The sequence below is a fragment of the Vigna umbellata genome, chromosome 7, assembly GCF_029865625.1.
Source record: "Vigna umbellata cultivar VRB3 chromosome 7, Vumbellata_1.0, whole genome shotgun sequence".
Classification (NCBI taxonomy): domain Eukaryota; kingdom Viridiplantae; phylum Streptophyta; class Magnoliopsida; order Fabales; family Fabaceae; genus Vigna; species Vigna umbellata.
In genome coordinates, this window is record NC_142171.1 from 39,965,053 (window position 1) to 39,986,667 (window position 21,615).

The following is a 21,615-nucleotide window of genomic DNA, read 5'->3' on the forward strand; positions in this document are numbered from 1 at the left end:
GAGAGAGGATTCTTTTGGTTCTTGGTTTACAACTCTGATTCTTATCAAAGATTAACATCTTTGTGGCAAATATTTCTTTTAGGGTTTCTTAGGTTGCCTTAAACATTTATACCTATATTGTGGTGTTTCCATCTTTGTCTTATGAACCTCCAGAAAAAATTTAAAAAAGTCGAGACGGACGGGCCAGGACATGAAAGAGATGGGTCTGTATATTTGAAATGGACCGATCACGACTACCACATAAGCTTTTATAAAAACTCAAATTTAAAAAGTCGACGACGATCAAAGATCAAACGAACTCTTAGAAAAACTTTTATTGGCCACATTGAAATAAATTATTTTGAAGAATTTAATAATTATAATTAGTTATTAGTATAAATGATTATGATATCAAAAAATACTATGATTAACATTATTAGAAAAACAAATTTTACCCCTCTCGTGCATTATTTCTTCGCTTTTTAGTATTTTAACAAACGTGTGATCAATATCCAGCCACATTGTCATTAATATGACCATAAATAATCATTAAAAACTCATTTGCATTTCTTAATTTATAACGCTTTGAATCGATTCTTTATTACTTAGAATCGATTATATTAACTTAGCAAAATTGAGAGTGGAATTATATGAATATAGAGTGGCACATCAAACTTTTTAACTTCAAGCCCTCCAAATCTCCCCTTCTTCGCGGGTGATTGAAAAGTAGACAATTTCTGGGGAGCAGGACGTCATTTTGTTTTTAAATGAATCAAACGAAATTTATTGCTTTTTTTCTGAATGATGTTTGAACGTCGAATTCGGCAGGACTTCGACGTTCATACAAGATGATGGAGTGTGGCAATTACTAAGCATAATTACACGATGTACGTCATCGGTTCATCTATAAATATAGCTTGCATTTCACATAATCCCTACCTCCTGTTTCCGTATTGAACATATTAGGATTCATGCTTTTTATATCCTTGGCGTTTTCCTTTCCTTAGATATCTAAGTATTTTTGTTCTTCATATTGCAATTTGATAACTTGAACTTGAAAGTGGTTCATTCATCGTCATTTCATATGAAGGAGCCCTTTAAAGTTCAAGTTAACAAAATGTTTTTGTAGTACAGAAATGGTTAACATATCTTACTGAAAGAGAAGTGTGTAGGAAAAAGAAATATGGTTCACAATATCTTTAATGCTGAAAAAATTTTGAGATCTAAAATAATTATATAAAAATGTTGTTCAACTTCATCATTTAAACTTGTATGATTCTTTTTTAAATTGTCCATAAGTTGCACTCTTCCGTTAGATTTCAGAGCTATCTTTTTTCTAAGGGAGGATACAACTTATGGACAATTTAAATTTGGAATCAATTTACACAGTTGATGTTGAAGGCAGCGAGACAATAACGTGAACGGAACTGCAGTATAATGGGAACATTAATGGTGAGCTCTTAACTTCACATTAATAGAACGTCTTATTCAATAGGGCTTCGACGTTTTTTTCTTCCACAATAGCGAAAGGTGGCGCTCTTATGATTCTTTTTTCTTTAAAATCAGACATGAAATTTTTTCTTTTTACTTCTTCCTTAATTGATTCAAGTTAGTAGTGTACTGAAATTTGCACTTTTAACCAGTGATCAGTGATCAAAACATCATAATCTTCTATTCTCAACTAGATTGAGGGTTATTCCACATACAATGCAATCAACATTCACAATTCACAGATCGTTTATTAAAATAAATCTCCATTTCATTTCAATCTAAAACCGAAAGAAATATAGAGACCATAGGTGGCTTACTAGCCATGATTACAAAATAAAAAACAAAAAACATAGAAAGGTAGGCTCTAAAATAATTATCAAGAAGATTCCATTGAATCTTCATCATTAGAATCTTCAGTATGATCTTGATCAAGAGTAGGTGAACTTCCAACAGTTTGCTCATTAATGAAGAACCATCCATTCACAGTCTTTTTCAGCCCAATAGATGACAGACTTGGTATACCAATTTCTTCTGACCTTTTGCACACAATTCTTCTTTCTTCTTCAGATACATCTACTTCTTGGAGTTCCAGCACCTTGTTGATAAATACTCCATATGGCAATTTGTGTGCATAATCATCTCCTGCAGCGATCATGTGGTGTTTTAGTACCGCAACCCAGTTGATTGGGATTCTAGTCTTGATAGCATTCAACAGAAATACATCTTCTGTTGACATTCTGTCCTCGTTCAATCTTCCAGGCAGCAGTAGCCAAGTCAGGACATAAGCAATCAGTTTCTCCTCCTTGTTTAAGCCATCATGTAGGTACTGCTTATCCACCCTGTACCTTCCTAGATAGCTTAAGCATTTTATATATATAGCTCTCTTTGTTAGCCATCTGTTTGACTCAGACTCACGGATATGAGAATCCAAACCTTCAGCTTTCAGTCCAGCAATATCTAACCAAACATTATTGTCAATAGTAATGTTAACACCTTTGACTCTTGAGTGAATGACCCCATTTACAACCCTCAGGTTTGTGTAGAAAACCTCAACCAAATCTGGATAGCAATATCCTTTCATCTGCACAAAATCAGTAAGCCCTTGATATGCAATCCATTCTTGAAAAAGGAACCCTTCTTTCTTAAACAATTGCAGGTCCAGATACTTGTGAGGAACTACATTTTTGAAATGTGTCCAGTATAAAAACTTTCCTCTCATGTCTGGAACACTTATCCATCTAGATGGGCTCGCGTTTCTTGTAACCCGGGCAACCTTTTGTTTTCCTCTTGATGATGACGATGGAGAAGCGATTTTTGAATAGAATTCTAGGAACGTCTTTCACAATCTCGACTTCTTAACTTCATAACTTCTCAGCTTAAAAAATACAAAGGAGACGTCGAAATATAGAGGGCATCGACGTACTAATTGTCAGCCAGAAGACAAAGAGTTAGAAAAAGACGTCAAATTTTAGGGATATTCGACGTTTTCTTCTTCATCCTCCCTCCCTCCTATTTTTCTTTTTTTCTTTATAAAACCGCTCATAAGCTCCTATTACCATTATATTTCAATATAATATTTACATTTTAAGATAACCTCCCATTAGAAATACAATGTTACCGATATTCGAGGTTTTCTTCTTCAGCCTCCCGCCCTTTTTCTGTCCTTTTGTCGGTGAAATTTAAAGAGAATAAAATTTTATTTGTTTAAAATATTAATTTAATTTCATATGGAAAACAATAATAATAATATTTTATGAGAATTCAATTTAGTTATAGATCACAATAATTAAAATCGCAATAAATATTATGATATTATTTAAAGTAATTTGAAATGAATGTTTTAGGCTAAAGATAGGTATTATTATACTAAAAGACTTTGATTGATTTTTAAAATATAATACCTTAAGTTTGAGAAAAAAATAAGTTGATTGATAAACTAAAGGTGTTAAGATAGAATATTGTGGACAAAAATGAAGATAGGACAATTAGAAAAAAAATGTTGTCAAAAAAATGTTGTCAAAGCATAATTATCCAAAAATATTTAGACAAGTTAAGAATAGAGATGCATCACACCAGGTCAAATCGAGAAGAGACAGCGTGTATGGGGAATAGTTAGACAGATCTAGACCAAAAATTAAGCAAAATGGGTTGGGTCAAAGATTAAGGCAGATTAGGTTTGACGGTGGAGACTGGTTGACCCAAAATGAATATTCGGAGATTAAGACTAAAGGTCCAGACAAACTAACATAAGTTGAAGGTCGGGATGGGCTGACCCGAGCAAAAGGTAGGATAGAGGACTATCTTCTGATTAATAATTAGTATAGGAAATAAAATAAATTGTATTTTTCTTATCAAAGATTAACATCTTTGTGGCGAATCTTTCTTTTAGGGTTTCTTAGGTGCCTTAAACATTTATACCTATATATAGGGACACCAAATACATATGTAGACATTTTGGAAGTCATAAATTTGCATTTGCAATGTTGAGAGAGGATTCTTTTGGTTCTTGGTTCTCTGTTTCTTATCAAAGATTAACATCTTTGTGGCAAATATTTCTTTTAGGGTTTCTTAGGTGCCTTAAATATTAATACCTATACTGTGGCGTTTCCATCTTTGTCTTATGAACCATAAGTAAAATTTAAAATAGTCGAGATGGACGGGCAAGGTCATTAAAGAGATTTGTCAGAATTCTAGGAACAACAAAAATTCTTAGGGACCAACGATATGTTTAACAACTCTTATTGGCCACATTGAGATAAATTATTTTGTATAATTTAATAATTATAATTAGTTATTAGTATAAATGATTATGATTTAAAAATTCGACGACGATCAAAGATAAACGAACTCTTAGAACAACTTTTATTGGCCACATTGAGATAAATTATTTTGAATAATTTAATAATTATAATTAGTTATTAGTATAAATGATTATGATATAAAAAAATACTATCAATAACATTATTAGGAAAATACTATGAATAACATTATTTGCATTTCTTAATTTATAACGCTTTGAATCGATTCTTTATTACTTAGAATCGATTATATTAACCTAGCAAAATTGAGAGTGAAATTATATGAATATAGAGGGGCACATCAAAATTTTTAACTTCAAGCCCTCCAAATCTCACCTTCTTCGCGAGTGATTCAAAAGTAGACAATTTCTGGGGGACGGGACGTCAATTTGTTCTTATATGAATCAAACTCAAATTTGTTGTTTTTTTCTGAGTGATGTTTAAACGTCGAATTCGGAGAGGCTTCGACGTCCAGACGAGATAGTCATAATTACACGATGTAGTCATCGGTTCATCTATAAATATTGCATCCATCACGTAATCCCCTGCCTCGTGTTTCCGTATTGAACATATTAGGATTCATGTTTTTTATATCCTTGGCGTTTTCCTTTCCTTAGATTTCGAAACATGTCTGTTCTTTAAATTGCAATTTGCTTGGTTGAATGTCAAAGTGCCTCATTCATGTCTCAGTTATGAAGGTGGCCTTTGACATTCAAGTGAACAAAATGCTTGGGAAAAAGAAATATGGTTCACAATATGTTTAATGCTGAAACAATTATGAGATCTAAAATAATTATGTAAAAATGTTGTTCAAGTTCATCATTTAACTATGTATGAATCCTTTAACAAATTTGTCTTGGAGTTGTCTTCTACCATTAGATTTCAGAGCTATTTGATTTCTTATGGTGGAAGCAACTGCAACACAAATTAAATTTATAAAGTTGACGTCGAACGTTGAGTGCATTCGATGCGAAAGACTAGAGATTGTGTCAAATATTTGTGCTCAATGACGTCCTATATCATTATTCATGATAGAAATGTCTACATTTAGTCAGCAAGGAGTTCATAACAATCCAAAGATATTTTTTACTTTTTAAGTGAATGATGTTTGAACGTTGAATTCGGCGGGGCTTCGACGTTCACACAATACGTCGAATTCGGCGGGGCTTTGACGTTCAGACAATTAATCATAAATACACGATGTACTGCTTTTATAATGATTTAATTTTCGTCTGCAGATCATCTAATTTTTAATATTTTTTTCTTTTTAATTTTTAATCATTCAATAGCACGTCCGACTATGTGGAGTAGTGGGACACTAATGGTTTGCTGTTTCCAACGATGTTTTTAACGTCTTTTGTTGGGGGCTGAATGTCAATTAGTTCTTATGGTGGAAACAACTGCAATACAAATTAAATTTATATTGTTGACATCAAGTGTTGAGTGCATTCGATGAAAAAGTCTGGAGATTTTGTCAAATATTTGTGATCGATGACGTCCTATATCATTATTCATCATAGAAATGTCTTCGTTTAGTCACAAGGAGTTCATATCAGAATCCAAAGAGATTTTTTATTTTTTCAGTGAATGATGTTTGAACGTCGAATTCGGCGGGGCTTGGACGTTCATACAATGTGGTAGTTACTAATCATAATTACACGATGTACTGCTTTTATAATGATTTAATTTTCGTCAGCGGATCATCTAATTTTAATATTTTTTTTTTGTTTTTAATTTTTAATCATTCAATAGCACGTCTGACTCTGTGGAGTAGTGGAGTAGCGGATCATCTAATTCACGTAATTTGTTTGGGGTTGGATGTCAATTAGTTCTTATCTGAATCAAAAGAGATGTATTACTTTCCACTGAATGATGTTTGAACGTCAACTGCGGTTGGGCTTCGACGTGCCTACAGATGATGGACTGTGGCAGTTGCTAAGCATTATTCATGATATAATGTACTATATTTCTTAGGCAGTCTGACGTCATCATTTCATCTATACATATAGCTTAAATTTTGTGTATTCCCTGCCCTCCTGTTTCTCTGTTGAACATATTAGGATTCATGGTTTTTATATCCTTTGTGTTTTCTTTTCCTTAGATTTCGAAGCATTTCTGTTCCTCAAATTGCAATTTGCTCACTTGAATTTCAAAGTGCCGCATTCAGGTCTCAGTTCATATGAAGGTGGCCTTTGAAATTCAAGTCAACAAAATGTTTTTTATATTACAAAAATGATTAAGTTATATTACTGAAAGGGAAGCACTTAGGAAAAAGAAAAATGGTTCACAATATGTTTAATGCTGAAACAATTTTATGATCTAAAATAATTATATAAAGAAGATGTTCAACTTCATCATTCAACAATGTTGAATCATTTTTTAAATTGTCTTGGAGTTGTCTTCTACCATTAGATTTCAGAGCTATTTGATTTCTTATGATGGAAACAACTCCAAGATAAGTTAAATTTATAAAGTTGACGTCGAATATTGAGTGCATTCGACGCAAAGGCCTGGAGATTGATGTCTCTTTTTGGGATCAACGATGTCCTATATCTTAGAGGATTTCAAAAAGAAATATCCTTTTACAAAACACTACATCTAAAATGAAGACCAAAGATGATGGAAGACATTATAACGAAAACCAAGAAGTAAAAAAAAAAAACAAGCAAAACAATGGAGAATGTTTTTGAAGTTCATAACTGTTAACATTTTCCTCTTGTTTTCTGCCATGCCTTCATGGATAACAAAGAAATACTTCGTTTAGAGGAGGAATTGAAGGAAAACCAAAGGAAAAAGTTAACATGAATTTGGTTGCGAAAGTAATGTAGGATAGGTTTTCAAAGGGTCTACTTGAAATTCATAAGTGTTAACTTTTTCCTGTGTTTTCCCCCTTTGCCTTCATGGTTAACAAAGAAATATCTTTGTTTAGTAAAGGAAAAAAGGAAAACAGAAGAAAAAAGTTAACATGAATTTGATTACCGAAGTTATGTAGGATAGGTTTTCAATGGGTCTTCTTATTTATCAACGTGAAGGGCATTGGAGTTGTTGGGAAGATTAATTGTGTGACCAAAATGTTATGTCAAATTCGGATGGTATTGGACGTTTTAATCTTCATCCGAAAGCCAAAGTTCGCTCCATTTTTTATTATTTTTCCTTTTTCCTTTTAAACTCTCACTATAACGTCCAAGCCTCATAGATCTTCGACGTTTTTTTCGTCAGAAGCAACAGAGTTTTTTTACTTTTTCACTTAATGATGTTTGAACGTCGAATTCAACCGGGATTCGACGTTCATACAAGATACTAAGCATAATTACATGATCTAATGTACGTCATGGGATTTCTTATGGTGGAAACAACTTCAAGAGAATTTAAATTTCGAATCTAGTTTCACAGTTGACGTAATATTTGAAACAAAGAGATCCACGTCCAGTATTGATACCACTCGACATGGATTGAATGAATTTATTTACAACAATGCCACCGGTTATTGTTAACGTTGGTTGTTATGTTATTTGACGTTGAACGCGTGATATTGCGCACCCTTATATACACTGAATAAAAAAAATCTTATGTACGTTATTTTATATTGCACGAGTGACTTAAGATACTAAACCCTCATATTGAGGAAAATTATCTAGTATCCAAATTCAAATGGCTTCTTCATGACATCCTTCAAGAGACAGAGGAAAGGCTGTTGTGGCTGCAAGAAATGCTGATCTCTCCGGGTGGATTAGTGATGAGGAGACTCGTTTAGAGTTTATGAGGTGGACGAAGTTTAAACATATTGTTCCTCACAAATATCTGAACCTCGACTTATTTGAAAAAGATGGATTTCACTTCCAGGAATGGATTGAAACTCAAGGTCTCTCTACACTTGTCCAGATGAAGGGTGATTGGTACCCTGACTTAGTAAGGGTCTTCTATAACAATATGAGAAACATAGATGGTGTCCTTCATTCTTGAGTAAAAGGAGTAAATGTTCACATTGACAATGATGTCTGGTTTCAACTTCCAGGATTAAAAGCCGAAGGGTTATTCTCTCACTTACGGTACTCAGAAACAAACAGATGGCTGAAGAAAAAGGATGTGTACAGTAACTGGTTAAGGTTTCCTGGGAGATACACAATTGAAAGATTATATGTGCATGAGGGACTGAATAAAGAAGAAAAGATAACAGCACACATTCTTGCTTGGGTGATTTTACCTGCTAGACCTGTACAAGTACAAGACAGAATGACAATTGAAGATGTTTTTCTGCTGTATGCCATCAAGAATGATGTTCCTACCAATTGGGTGGAAGTAATAAAAGATCATATGATTGATGCAGAACCAAACATGCACGACATCTACCATATGTTGTGTTTATCAGCAAAATCCTGACCTTCTAGGTGTGATGTTAGTGGTGAAAAGAAATGCTCTTGTAACTGCTCAAATGTTATAAATTGAAACACCTTGACTTCCATTGGCCTTGTGAAGACCACAAAGGGATGGTGCTTCAAGGATGAAGAGAATATGGTTCAAAGTTATGGAAGCACACCTGCACTAAATGAAGACCGCACCAACTTCGTCCTTGAAACCAATTTGGAAAGATTTGTTGTTGAAAAACTCAGAAGACTCGAACAAAAGATAGACGTTCTACATGAGAAAAAGAATAAAAATGATTCTCCAACTGAAGATTCAAGTGAAGAGTCTAGTGAGGAGGATTCAATGGAAATATTTTGAATTAGATAGAGGCTTAGAATTTTAGTATGGAGTTAGTTTTGTGTTTCTGTTATGTGTCTGTTTTGCTTCTAATCTGATTGTAAACACTATGAATATGAATGAAATTGTACTACTTGAAACGAAATCCAAATTGTTAACTTATTTCTTATGTTTTCTATAGCTCTTCCCTACGTCACCGTAACTTTTGTGATGACCTAGGAAGAGCTATGAGGAAACATTAAAAATATAATATCAGAGTGACAAGTTACGACTAAATTTTATAAGCGGAGGACTAGATCAAGGATCCGCAAGTGTATTTATAGAAACGGACTTGATCTTTGACGTCGGCTTTTACAATATGCGACGTAACATTCATTTTTTCCTATTTTTAACTTTTAAAACGTCGACGTTTTTAAGAATTTGACGTAATAAAACTTCAAGGATTTAAAAAAAACCCATAATAACATTAAACAAAGGAAAAATATGAAAATATAACCACGAAAAGTACATATTAAAATTTCAATTAGAGTTCAAACATACAAAAATATACTAAAATATTACATTAATTTCATAAAAATAAACTAAAATGGACTCTTGTTACTAATCTGAGTCAAATGTCTCCATAAACTCATCTTCTGTTGTGTCGTCTTCATCATCAGATTCACTTGCTGAGGGAGTTATGAGAGCATTGTCTTCATCTGATTTCTTGTGAATCATGATCAGAGATCTTTCAACTTTTGAAATTCTTGTTGAAAGCCTTCGAAATTGATCCCATTAAATCTTTCAAACTCAGTCTGTAGAGTGAAGGTAGAAGGAGTTTCCTCAACATCCTTGAACACCCAGCCATCTTTTGTTTTCTTTAGATCATTATGTCTCAATGTCGCTTTTCCTATTTCATTTGATTTGGTGCACCAAATTGTTTTTTCACCAGTAAGATCAACTTAATGATGCTTCAATACACGACTGATAAAAATAGCATATGGCAGAATATGTCCATGACTACTTGCAATTTCAATCATGTGCTCATTCATAACACCAACCCAGTTGGTTGGTATCAGGGTTTTTATGGCATGAACCAAAAATAAATCTACAGTAGTTAGACGATCACGTAAACATCTTCCAGGTAGTATTACCCAAGTAAGTACAAAAGCACACATTTTTTCTTCCATTTTCAAACCATCAAGTAGATATGGCTTGTATACCTTTAGCCTTATTGGACTTCTCATATATTCCTTATAAATTTTCTTCTTGTTGGTCCATTGGTTTAGTTCAGAATTTCTTTCATGAGACATGAAGCCTTCTACTTTGAGACCAGTAAAAGATAGCCATATTTCTTCATCAATTTTAATATCGACACCTTTCACCCGAGAGCATATAACACCATCGACAACCTTTCGATTGTGGTAGAAGACCTATACCAGGTCAGGATAGCAATCACTGGTCATTTCTACAAATTTTAGAAGACCAACATCTACAAGCCATTCTTGAAAGATAAACCCCTCCCTTCTGAATAATTCCACATCCAAGAACTTGTGAGGGACCACCTTGAAGAGTTTTCTATAACATCCAAATTTGTATCGTTCTTCGTCATCACTGATCCACCCATTTGGACTAGCATTTCTTACAAGGTGTACAACCTTCTTTCCATGCCGTGAAGATGAAGAAGCCATTTGAGAAAAGGATTTAGACATTTACAGGAAGGGTTTAAGAATTTCTTTTCTGACAATGATACATGATAGATTTAATCAAACTATATGACGACTTTTACATGAACAAGAAACTACATAAAAAAAACACAGGAATTAAATAAAAAAAACAAAAAAAATGGAGAATGTTTTTTAAATTCATAAGTGTTAACATTTTCCTCAAGATTTCCACCGTGCCTTCATCGTTAACAAAGAAATGTTTTTGTTTAGTAGAGGAACTGATGGACACCCTAAGGAAAAAGTTAACATGAATTTGGTTACGGAAGCTCTATAGTGTAGGTTTTCAGACGGTAGTTCCAAAGGATCTGAAACTGTATTTAAAGAAAATGTTGGGAGCCACTAATGCGCCCAACTACTCCAGTTCCCATCAATAATAAAACGTCGAATACTTTAGAAATTCGTCACCTATCAAGTCAATCCTTATATTGTCAGAGTTGAACTTCAACCGCATAATAAAACGTCAAATGCTTTAGAAATTCGTCGTTGCTGAAATTATTTTATTGGGATATATAAGATTGAAAATTTTAGTTGGGCCTGAAACTCATAAGATTTGATGCACAACTTTATAAATACTAGATTTGAAAACGCACTCAGTGTTTTCTAAACTGAAGAGTTACAAACCCTAGAAATGTGAAAGACGTTCCAGAATCTGATCAGAAATGGGTTCTTCTTCATCATCAAGAAGAAAATGGAAGGTTGCCCGGATTGCAAGCAATACTAATCCTATAGGTTGGATTAGTGATGAAGACATTCGACGAAAGCTTTTTAGTCTAAGGAAGATTAAAACTATGGTTTCTCACAGATATCTGATACTGGTGAGGGTGTTCTACTCCAACTTAAAGATGAGTGATGAAACATTTTGTTCCACTGTCAAACGGGTTGATATAAAGGTTTGGATTGGTCATTAACAAGTCTATCCCATTTCTGAATATTGGAGTGCAAACAAAACAAAACTGAAGAAGATGAGTAGGCTAAATGGTATGCGATGAAAATAGATTGTATGTCAGAGTCTCTAAAAAGATTCTTGGGGCTCAAGTATATTGAAAGCTGACTGCAATAGAAGAATATGGATTTTCGTTCTTTGATTTTAATTTTGTAATCAGTGGCTTCTTAAGCCATCTTTTGTTTGCTGGTTGTAATCATCTTTTGTATGTCAGAATCGCTAAAAAGATTCTTGGGGCTCAAGTAAATTGAAAGCTGACTGCAATTAAGATAGAATACATTATTTATGGACTTATCAGAATTAATTAAGTTAAAGATAAATTTATTTTATCTTATTTATATATTTTATTTTAGTTGGTTGTTATTACTCCTTATGGGCTTTTATTATAAATAAAGTACCCTATGTATATTCTACACATAGTTGTAACTATATTAGACACCTCTTATAGAAACTTTAGCCACTAGGAAAATAAGACAGAAACCTAAATCCTAAAGGTGAAAGAAAGAGAGAGAGAGAGATTCTTAAAGAGAAGAAGAGAATTAGCTGCAAAAAGTGTTAATACAAAGGGAGATTTATTGTGATCATTAGGGTGTGGATAGAGCCTTAGTATTAGCTAAGGTAAGGGAAGCTTACATTCTTGATTTCTTACATTCTTGATTTGTTGTTTCTTGTTTTCTTGTTTTCTTTCCATGGCCTTGTTTTATTAAATTAAATAATTATCAAGGTGTAGTAGAACCTTGAGATTGATGAGTTAATGTATATTAAGGTGACTATGCGTGAAATGTAATAATTATTGTGTTATAAACGTTGTGATTGGTGAGCAATGCATGTTATTGAGAATGTGCATTGACTGGTAATGCGAATATAAAACTATGTTATTTTCTTGTACTATTGTTCGTCATGTGTAAGCTTTTCATACTGCTCTACGTTAAGGATGTCGGGTCTCGAGTAGAGACAGAGATTCGACTGTCACTCTTCCTCCTACGCGAGGATTCGAGAGGGTTGGATGTCTCGCCCAATGACTTTGGCTCGTGTTGAGTATAGTGCACCAGTGCGCGTAGTGTTAGTGTTTTTACTCGTTAGTCCTTGAGAAGTTGGGGAGATAGGTCTGAAGTTATGATGGAAGACGACTCAAATTGTCCTGTTTTGCGAAACAAGTTATGACGACATAATGAAAGGAAACAACATTGGTTATGAATGGTTTGGTTGCGATATTAATTCTGTGATGAAATATGATTCTATGGCTATCTTATTACATGTTTAAAATTATTATTGTATATTGTATGTTATGATATTTTTGGTTGCTCACCATTGCATGTAGTTAGTTCGGATGTTGTATAGCGCAACGAGTGGATTGAGAGAGTTGAAGAATTTATGGTTCTTTGGGGAATTTATGGTTGTTTGAATAAACTATTTTATATGGAGTTTGATTTTATAATTAAATTGGTATTTTGGTTTATTTTTCTTGTATTGTAAAGACTTATCGAATTTGGATTTCCCCCATGGTATTGTGATTTTTAAAAAAAATTAAATTTTCATTTGTAATCGTGGCATCCCAAAATTGAGGTGTTACATACAATATATATTGTCAGACTTTTTTTATCAATGTATGGACAAACTCGTTTACTGTTTATTGTCAGACTTGTTTAATTAATGTATGGAGAGACTCGTCTAATGAGTTATTCCTAAACTCATCTAATTAATTTGTGGAATAATTCATCTAATATTTTTTGTTATACTTGTTTAGTAATTGCACATACATATTCATTTAATGTATATTATTAAACTTGTCTAATCAATGCATCGACAAACTCATTTAATATTTTTTTAATTCTCGTATAATGAGTGTATGATTAGAGTCGTCTGATCAATGTATGAAATACCTCATCTCATATTTTTTGTTATATTCTTCTAATTAATGTATGAACAGACTCCTTTATTGTATATTGTTAAACTCGTCTAATGCGTATATTGTTAGACTCATATAATGTTTTTTTCTATATTTATCTAGTGTGTTACTAGACCCGTCTAATCAATTTATGTCTAATATATATTTATTGACTTGAGTAATGACAATATAAATACATTAATGATATATTTTAAAACAATTAGTTTGTTAGTTTTTATTTTTTTGTTTCAACCTTACTGGAGTCCTAGTGCATTTTCAAGTTGAAAATAGTAAAAAGTGAAATCAAAGAATATAAATTAATATAATATTAAGAAGTATGATTTTGTTATTACAAATATCCAATTTAAACCTTTGTACAATATTTTAAACCTTATGTTAATTTCTATCTACATACTAAAAATATGAAAAATATACAACAATAAGAATATTTATATTATAAATTAAAATAAAAAAGATAAATGTAATTTGTTTAAGACAAAATTATTACGTTACAATTTTTTTTATATTATAGTGTAAACACTTTGTAGTATCAATAATATATTATTTCTTAAATAATGTTATTTTAATAAATAATAGTAAAATATATTTTTTTAAATTTTATTTTATTAAATGACCAAATAATTAGAAATCACAAAATGATAGAATAAAAATAAAAAAATAATATAGAAAAAAAAGTTTTGTAACATCCCAAAATATAATATTTACCTATATAATAGTGATCACATATTTAATGAGATTGATCAACTACTAACATAAATATAAAGTAGAATTTAAAGTCATCCAAAAACAACCATAAAATTTAAACTTTATATACAACCAGGTTAACAAAAACTATTTACAAAGCTAATCTAAAGAAACTAAACAACAACATCTCCTCCATCAAATAGCTACAGTAGGTGAACATCATCTCCCTCTGCTCACACCCACAAGATGATCATAGCAAAGAAAAGAACACGACAACATACAAACACAAACATAAATAAAAGTGTAATCTAGTTTACAATTAAATATTGATACATATAAACTCATCCAAACATTTTTCTTACAATAAACATATCCATATATTATCATTAAACGTATGTCGAACTATGACGGGTTGTGCACTTATGGTGGTTTCTACTGCTTTGCAAAGCCACTGCAAATGGCTTTCACCCTACCACACTCACAAGGTTAGTCTGTTTCACGCCGTGGATCATATTGGAAGCACACAAGACTAAGACCTCTTACTACTCTCACCACATGTGTCAATCCTCTCTTTGTGAGAATGAATGACCGTTAGAGTGTCAGGATAACCCCCAAGATTGAACTCCCTACATTCAGACTAAAGATACTTGGAACTACGCCAAGAATTCCCCCTTGGAACTCACTTTCACAACTTTAAACACCTTTGAAACCATGTACGTATGTCATTTTACTTTCACATTGAACACCAACATATATCATCTTTAATCATACCTTAAAAGAAATTAAACAACAAAACAAATCATTAGAAAACACTTGAAACCATTCCATATACGTTAATACACAAGAACAATCCAAGAAGAACCACTAAACAACACAAAACTCCTTTAAACTCATACTTAGGCAAGAAAAATAGCTTTGAAACTCTCACCAACAGCTCCAGAAGGGTCTAAATCCCCCAATATGACCTAAAGAACATCTAAAACTGATAACCAAGAACCCTCAACCCCCCCCCCTCGAAACTTAGTGTAGTGGTGCCTAGTAGCGCTCAACACCCACAGGCTAGCGCTCAACGCTCGCGTCTTTGGAAATAGGCGCTTAGGCGCTGTCAGTAAGATCAAGATTCAATTTCCTCACTATCAACACTTTACCCCCAACTTTTAAAGGCCTCTAGGACCCTCCAAACCTTGAGAAAACTCAAAAAACCTACTGTAACTCAACTTGACCCTTTAAAACCCAAATTCACTCCTACAAGCTACTCAATTTCAATTCTACACTTTTAAACCATCAAATCAGCTTACAACTTGCATAAACCAATCCAAATACACTTGCTAACACTCTACAAAACCTCATATTTGTCCCATGTATCTTACTTCTCATTGTCAACCCTTAGAGCCTCTAAAATGGGCTAAAATCTTAACCTATGAAGCCATTTACCATTTCATAACAGATTTTTCTAGTTTTAGTACTTAGACAAGTCCTAAATGTTGTAATAACATGCTTCTAAGCCTCCAAAATAGTACATGCCACTTAACTCAACATTTCACTATCCAAAACCCTCTTTTATACTAAAAACACTAGATAACAACTAACATTGACTACCCTTTTTGCTACACACAACTTTTAACCATCTAACCCTCTAAACAAGTTTCAAATTACCTCATGACAGTACCAAATCAGTCCTAATAACATTTCCATACCTATTTCTAAATTTCACTAACCAAAACCCCTTTTGTTTTAAGTTTGACCTTAGTGACTTAACCATTACTTTCAATAACTATTTGAATTCAGTTCCAAAAAATGAAATATCATCATGATACATAATTATGACAATATCTAACATTACCATTTCATCACACAAATTTTACACAACACCATATCATCAAAATTTCAATTTAGCATACTCAGTATTTACCCAATTACACCAATTTCACTAAAACATCTATAAATCATAGAAGTACTAAATTTATACTACAAGCACAACTAAGACAAGGTCTAGTGATGAGTCAATATTTTCTCAATTTCACTTAGCTTATTGTACCGAATTTAATCAGGGAATTGTGCTTAAATGTCCGGTATTTTTCCGTTTTTTCTAATTGTGCTTAATTTGACCAAAAATTCTTATTTTAATTAATTTGAATTATTTGAGCTAATTATTTTCATTATTAAGTGTAGGAAAATTGTTGGATAATATTTGGGACATTTGGAGGGTTGTGACATAATTCAAGCTCTCCACAAAAGAAGTGTGGAGAAGAAAAATGAGAGTGACATCCAGAAAAGCATTTGGCATTCAAAAAGGAGCTTCAAAAAGCAATATGTTACTGCCCAAAGCACACGGCAGTAGCACTTCACATGCACACGGAAGGGAAGCTCACGGCCGAAAGGAAAGAACAACACGCTGTGAGGGAAATGGTCTAGTAGTGTGGTGAGCACGGCCTGGTCTAGCAAACTTGAGGTGACGTCCAGCAATTCACGCGGACAGCAGCAAGCACCTCACAGGCTGAATTCAATTAAGGATTTGGAGCGTCCAGTAGCTTGGACATGAGGGTTTAAAAACCCGTGGAGCCCAATGATGGTTGGAGGGAAGGGCTTGGATGCACACGGAGCACGCTGATTGTGAAGAAAAACCCGTGGCTTTGCTTGAACGCTGGGAAGTTTTTAAATGGGTGAAGAAAAAAATAAAGGATTCAATTCACTTGAGAAGAGAAAGCATGAGAAAGAAAGTGGTTGGCACACGTGGAGAAGAGAGCGGATGTTGGGCTTTAGGGCAACAGCACACACGAGGAAGCGTGAAGGATATTATTTTCTTTGGTTCAATTGGAAGATCCAAGGCCTGCAGACATTCACGCTCCAGTTGAGAAAAAAAAAAGAAAAATGAAACAAGCACATCCAGCAAATGGGAAGCACACCCGGCCCACACTTGGCTGCACGCGTCCAGCAAATTGAAGCAAAAGCCTGGTCCAGTCTTCAACCTTCACACAGCAAAAGAAGAAGCTGGTCCAGCACACTCCATGCACTACAACAGATGATGATTTTGGGCTTGATAAAGAAGCGGTGCTGTCATGTGAGGGGCTGGAATTGGAGAAGCGTCTTGGTTTTTCTTTGAGCACAAAAAGAGCGTCCAGAGAAGCAATAACAACATGAAGGAGAGTCCAGGAAAGGGTGACATCCAGCAAAGCGGTCCAGAGAACATGGAGGTTATGGGGGATTCACATCTTGATCTAGAAGGTGCTGCCACGTCTTCTTTGAATGGAAGTGTCACGGCCCACGCTTGCAGAGAAATTGGTGTGCACGTTGAGGGGGGTGCACAAGGAAGGCAGCGGTGCACCCAGCAGCCTTGTGTCCAGCAAAGAGACGCGTCCAGCAGCTTGGAGAAGGGTTTTTAAAACCCGTGACGCTGGATGAAGGGGGGGTTCCAGTAGAGTAGTTTTTCCAGTAGTGTAGTGTAGTGTAGTGTAATGGAGAGTAGAAAGGGTAGCAGCAGGATGTGTCTCGGCTTGGGAGGCATCCAGCCGCCACTTGCCACACATTTTTTTACGCTTTCGGTCTTTGGTTTTCAGGCTTTGGTTTTGAACTTTTCTTTGGTTGGAAGGCTGTTTTGAATGAAGAGAACCAGGAGGCACGTTTGTTTTTTTCTGAAGAATGAAGCTCTGATTCAATCTTATTTTCTTGCTTTGTCTTGTGCATGCTGTTACGTTTTTACTTTGCCATTTAATTTCATTTCGGTTCATGTACTTAGGAGGTGTAGCAAGTGGAATTTCATTTTGGCTTTGGGAAAAATACACGCTGATTTTGTTTTTCATGATTGGATTTACTTTAGTTTAGCATGTGGAATAGGCATTCGGTTATCTTCACGGAGGGAAAGAGGTCTTCTTTTTATATTGTGTTGATGTTTGAACCGGTGGTGATTTTGTTTTACAATTTTCATGCTTTATTCCAATGTGCATTTAATGTGTTAGCTCAATATTGCAATTTAATTTAAGAGCATTGAATGAGTTTTCTTATTTATTTATTGCATTGCACTTACTTCACGCACTTTCACATTGAATGTTTTATTTTAGTGTTTTCATTTAATTTAGTTGTAATGTGAACTTTAGTGACCAACTGTTTTAATTCTGTATTTACATTTGCATTTATATTCGTGTTTTAATTTCGTCATTTGCATTCACAAACTCCTCACAAACCCCCCCACTAGGTGTTTGACCGGAGACTCGAACCACATTTGGTCCTTGAGAGACGACCTAGGAGTCACTTCCTAGTACTATACTGCATTCTTTTATGCACAACTTTTGTGGGAGGTGCGACCCTCTCATCATCTAGCTTCCCTTAACTCACACGCAATAGCCCTAACTCAAAGAATACTCTACAGATTACTTGAACTGCAAGGAATACCTAGACGAACCTACGAAACATCAAATTGCAAACGGACAGAGTCTTTAGAACTCTAGATGAACTAAGAATGTGTAGGAGAGACATGATTACACATGCAACAATACTAAATTCTTCTAAAACAGATTTGAAAACTAAAGAGGAAAAAGGAGTCGAAACTTATTTGCTCTATTCTTGAAATTGATCGGTTAGGTTTGTAGACTTTGATGCCATGATCGTCTAGATACCTCCTGATCGTCAAATAGATGACTTAGGAGAAATAACACTTAGAGAGTGTGAGAGGAAGCAAAGAGAAAGAGTTCTAGAGAGATAGAGTGTGTTTTAAGTAATGAGACGAGTTTAGAAAATTCTATTTATATTATGGAATTATTTTATAATAAAATACTCGATCTCATTATTTTAATACACCTATCAACTCCAATACTCTATTTTCTAGGTTCTTACAAGTTTAATACTTCAAATATAAGTTTTTTGTATGTTTTGTTATATTTGTTTAAAGTTTGTTCTTAGACTTGCTTTATATATATATATATATATATATATATATATATATATATATATATATATATATATATATATATGTGTGTGTGTGTGTGTGTGGTTAATTCCTTTTGTAGATATGAAAGACATTCTAAGAGTTTTCATTTGTGAAACAATAAGGTCTTTTGTGAAGTCTTGGAACATTTTTGGAGAAGCAAAATATCAATTGAGGAAATTCAAAGTTGCAAGCCTTCAAGAATGAGAGGAAAGATCAAAGTGGGGTCTAAATTAGGTCATCTTTGTAACATTAGTACGGGAGGTGTATCAGGTTTTATTTTTACTTCAATTTCTATGAATTCTAGTTACATTTGTTGTGTAGGCAAGGTTCCTAATATGAGTACTTGCAGCCTCACTCTTAGGAGTTAATTCTTGTTATGGTTAAAGATTTAGATTGCATGGGAAAATCTTGTAAGTCTATAATATTGACACTTTACTATAGTGGATTTCCTTCAAACTCAGGTTGTTGGGAAAAGACCAGATGTAAACTCTTGAAGAGTTGAACTAATATAAATTATTGTGTGATTTTTTTTTTCATTGTCTAATTCTTTAAAAGGTTAAAAAGTTCATCTTTAACAAATTTATACACTGAAAGTTTTCAAAAAGGATAAAAACACCCTTATGCAACTTATATATATCTCGAACATGAAACTAGACATTCATGGATGATCCAATAGTATGTGAAATAATAGACTTATATACTCTAAAGTGACTTTTATATACTCTCAAGTGACTTAATGTAAAACTTCTAATATAATAAAAAAATCATCATCAAAATTAGATAAGTTTATCATCTCTAATTTAAGTAATAGATTTTGCCTGACTATTTTTTATCAAACTTAATTTTTTAATTTATTAAATTTAATTTGATATATTTATAATAATTATTTATTTCATATTAACCTATATAATTTTTTTTTAAAAACAACGAGATACACAAGTATACAACAAGAAAAGCATAATATATTAATAATAATTATATTTAATATAATAAATTTAAACAATCTAATTTTATGCTATGCTGTAAAATAATTACTTTGCGGATATTTATATATATATATATATATATATATATATATATATATATATATATATTAATGGTTACTTTGTTTCTAACCGGATTTATCATAAAGTAAGTAAAGATAAGACTATCTTAATTATTTTTAAAATGAAATAAACATTTATTGTGTATCTTACTTAACCTTTTCTACATCATTACTTATTTTTGACGTTTACTTTTTATCTTTTACTTATTTTAATGTATTTCCGTACATTTGTTTCTAAATTTGAATTAATTTGGTCATTTTCAAATAATGTTTGTTTTTATTTTTGTTTTGGAGCAACATTTTGAACAAATTGTCATCTTACTCTTTTTTAAACTTTCATTGGACTTTTTTTCAGTTGTTTGGGAAACTTGTTCTGTTTTTGTTTGTTTTTTTTTTTCAGATTTCACCATTTTTTATCACCGAGTTTTTGGGTTTAGTATTGTTGATTGAATTCTATACTTTTGTTTTATTTAAGTAAGTATAATATAATTTGAAAATATTTTACGTCTTGAATCAGAAAAAAAAATTAAAATTATTTCTCAAAATTGAAAACAATAAACATTTTAAAAAGATAAATTAACTTAATTTTTAAAGTTAAAGTACAAAAATGTTAGAAAAAAAGAATAAAAGACCGCAATGAATCTTAAAAATTAAACAAAAGCCAAAAGTTATAACCTAACCTTTTTTATATGAATAGAAAATGATAGTTTATTTTTATGCTTCTATGCAATGTAAAAGTGAAAGATTATATGTATATGGTTTCATATGGATTCAAATGGTTTCACGGTTGGAAAAATGAGTTTTACGGAGGGACTTCTTCAGTATGGTTTCAAGTATCTTTAGAATGAATGCAGAGAGCTCAGTCTTGCGGGTTATCTTGACACTCTAATAGTCTTTTATTCTTAAATAGAGAAGATTTAAACATGTGGTGACAATAGCAGGAGGTCTTAGTCTTAGGTGCTTCCAGTATGATCCAAAGCGTGAAATAGACTAACCTTGTGAGTATGGTAGGGTGAAACCTGTTAGCAATGACTTTGCAAAGCAGTAAAGGTCACCACAAGTGCACAACCCGCCATAGCTCGACATTCATTCTAAATCCGGATAGTCAGTCTAGGTCCTTGTATATTAGGATGTGTGAGTTGATGTATGTTATATGTGATTCCTGTACGCCTTATTCTAAATGTTATATGACTTGTTTTGTATTTGGCTTATCCTTGTGTTTGTGTATTGTTTGTATGTGCTTGTGCTAATTTTGGGTATGATCATCTGATGGGTATGAGTAGAGAGTTTAAATGAGTTGGTTCTTGATTAAGATGCCCCTGATGCATAGATAAATTGGTAGTTATCTGTTTTAGATCTGTCTTCTTTTGGTGGTTGAGATTATCACTCTTGTATATAGTTTTGACACAACTATATTGTATATAAAGTTTAAATT